This window comes from Myxocyprinus asiaticus, chromosome 17 (genome assembly GCF_019703515.2).
Source record: "Myxocyprinus asiaticus isolate MX2 ecotype Aquarium Trade chromosome 17, UBuf_Myxa_2, whole genome shotgun sequence".
NCBI classification, from domain to species: Eukaryota; Metazoa; Chordata; class Actinopteri; order Cypriniformes; family Catostomidae; genus Myxocyprinus; species Myxocyprinus asiaticus.
Window position 1 is genome coordinate 14,376,828 of NC_059360.1, and position 3,085 is coordinate 14,379,912.

General features: G+C 35.7%; 1 protein-coding gene across 2 annotated transcripts in view; it reads right to left on the bottom strand.

The window, feature by feature from the left end:
- tmem63c (transmembrane protein 63C) overlaps positions 1-2,667 on the bottom strand; it is an 89,309-nt gene extending 86,642 nt beyond the window's left edge. For both annotated transcript variants that reach the window (XM_051722343.1, XM_051722342.1), the window contains exon 1: positions 2,530-2,667. The gene's annotated coding sequence lies outside the window, so the exon portion shown is untranslated. The remainder of the gene's footprint in view (positions 1-2,529) is intronic.
- Between the last annotated feature and the right edge of the window lie 418 nt (positions 2,668-3,085).

The following is a 3,085-nucleotide window of genomic DNA, read 5'->3' on the forward strand; positions in this document are numbered from 1 at the left end:
TTTACAAGTTACTTTATGAAAATTATATTATATATAGTATATATGCTTCCATTTTTAGAAAACAAAGACATTTATGTTCTTTAAGAAATTGATGCTTCATTTAACAAAGGATGCATTAAATTGATCAAAAATACTGCCAAAACCTTTAATTGCAGATTATTATTACTGTTTGAAATAATTGTTTTAAGTGGTATTTATTCCAATTTTTCTTTACCCATGATGGCAAACATACTGTGTCACCTATTCCTTACAAAAGCATTCTAAAGTGCCAATTTGGTACTCAAGAAAATTTTCTTATTATTAGATAAATTGAAAATGGTTGCGCTTACATGCGGAAATCACAATACAGTGTGTTTTTTCACCATTTGCTGAGGTATTGAATTCTTACAAGCTGCTTTACACTTGCAAGTCAAATTTTGGTTTTAAAAATAGGCAAAAAGAAACAAATTTCTCCTGAAATTCTATTTTCTCCTAAAGTCTATTGTTTTAGACTAGCAGCTTCTAAATGCCAAAGACCTGCATTGCTGCAAGAGGATTCTTGGACAAACAGAACATTTGAAGAATTCAACATTTATTTAAATAGAAATCGCTATTTGTAACATTCTAAATGTCTCTAAATCGTCTCTAAACTACATAATGTACATTGTGACCGAAACACATTCATATTTCAGGTTTAATCTCATTCACGTATGTCCAAGTATTTTGACTATTAAGTTAACATACTGTACAAAACTAATATAAAGCAATATCATAGAGGAGGAAATTTATCTTCTATGATATTGCAGCAATTATCCAGATATGGAATGAGATTATTAAGCAAACTGTTATCAACTCCTACATGCCAGCTGAATAAAATAAGGCAAAAATAAACATTTCACACAATGTTTAATGAGAGATATGATTGATTCAAACACTAAAAGTGGTTGTTCTGTATATGTATTATTGTATTACAGTTGTAATAATAAAGTCTTAATTAACACTATGGTTATTTAACATATTAAAATGTTATTATTAAGTAAAATGTAGCATTTGGTTACATTATGTTTCACACCTTCTTTATATAATATCCATCCCTTGCACACTTTTGGCCTCTAGCGGGTGAGGCTTTTCAGACAGATAAACAGCAGCACAGGGCAGAGAAGTACAGCACCGTAAGAGAGAGTGTTACCCGCTAGGACAGTTTATTTTGAACAAGAGGGGCAAACGGTTATGGAATTTAATGTGGGAGTACGATACTGAACTGATGCGGATTGATAGAACCAGAGAGCCCATATGTGTGCGCGATGGTGCGAGGAACCAGGCGGCGGGGAAAAAAATTATAATATTCAGTGAAAAGTCAAAAGAAGATCGCAATGTATGTAATTGTACGTATATCAGATATTATTAATAAAACATGGGAACTCGTTGCGTGGTCATTTTTTGTCCCCGTTAATTTCCGACACTATTGGCATTGTATCTTTCTAAGGTATTTAAAAAGTTTGTTTTAGACATATAGTAGCAAGTAAACAAGATATTCCCACATATATGTCAAACTACATTGTGTGAACGTTTGATACAGTTAAAACATTGCATACCTTAAAAACGAGTGAAGTTTGATCAGTGGTTAAACGTGATCAGATGGTTCCCTCATACCTGAATGAACGGCTCCTTTCCAGAATAAAATGAAATATGCAGAAAATCACAGTATTACAGTTCTTGTATAGTGACAGGGCAGAAAGTCTTGGAGAAGCTTGAGAAGAGAGTACACCGTCGGCAGTTTATGCAAGCTGCTGTGCTCATGATGCTGTGCCCTGCGGGCTTCTGTCAGGCCGCGCACAGCACGTTTGAGTTTATAAACTGATTTAGCGCTTATAACTTGCCGATTTCTTCTTTCCAAAAAAATTCCGAAATGTATTTTTTTGCACTTTGTAATTGTGGTTAAAAATAACTGTAGTGAAGCTGAATACTTCAACTCAAGTAAAAGTACTATTATCTATTTATACTTGAAAAAATTTATTCAAGTACTGTAAAGAGAGTAGTTGTAATTCGTTACTTTCCACCTCTGGCAAACATCTGACTTGTTCCCTGTTCAATAAATTATCCAGACATTAAACTCTCTGTTGTCAGCATGTGAGGACTGGGAAATACACTGTCTGTAATACCAGAGCAACCATAACTTCAGTAAAATAATATTAGAATATCACAATGTGCACACTCATGGCGCAATGAAACAGCGGGTCTCGTGATGATGTTGAACCTGCGACAATAAACAAAAAAGAAGACCAATCTGATGCCCTGCGCCTTTATATATTGAATTTCCAATCTTCCCTTCTCTGTTTCGTATCCAAGCATAGATCTGCTGCATCAGATTGTTGTTTTTTTAAACGTTAAATCAACTGTTAAATCCATACGCCCACTTTTAAACCCGTTCAAGTTCAGACAAATTCCGTTAAATGTATTCACGGTCTATTAAGTCATTTCCTTCTTGCTTCCTTTTCATTTACTATAGCTCACTGTAACCGATGTGAATAGAACAACAGTGCGGCTTACCTTTACAACACCTCCTGTGTTTTATGTCCGGTTAGATGCTTGTGTCTGTCTGCGTCTGCATCAGCACCAGCACACACGGGGAGCGCCCATCTGTTTAGGGACCGTGTATAAAGTGACACTCCATCAGCACGATTAAGGGGTCGGGCTATGCGTTTCCACATTTCGCAGGTGTAAGCTTGTTGACATAAAGACTCATCTTAGAATTTCCCATTCATATTGAGGCATTAATTCTCTATGTGAGAGACCCGCAGCTTTAACGGAATCAATCCTTCTGAAACAAGTGTTAAGTTACACTGCCATCTGCTGGTGAAAAGTGTAAGTGCGTGCATACTAACTACTAATCAGTCAACATGCACATTGTGCGCCACGGTATACAGGTCAAATATACATACAAACCATTTCAAATGATATAATAATAAATAGTTATACCGGGCTTAATATATAACCAGTGCTGATAGATAACATGTCTCTTTAATGTTAGTACTGGTCTTTCTTATTAGCGAAGGCGGCTGTTGTCTCCACACCAACAGGCGGTGCTAAACAATTCAGAGACATC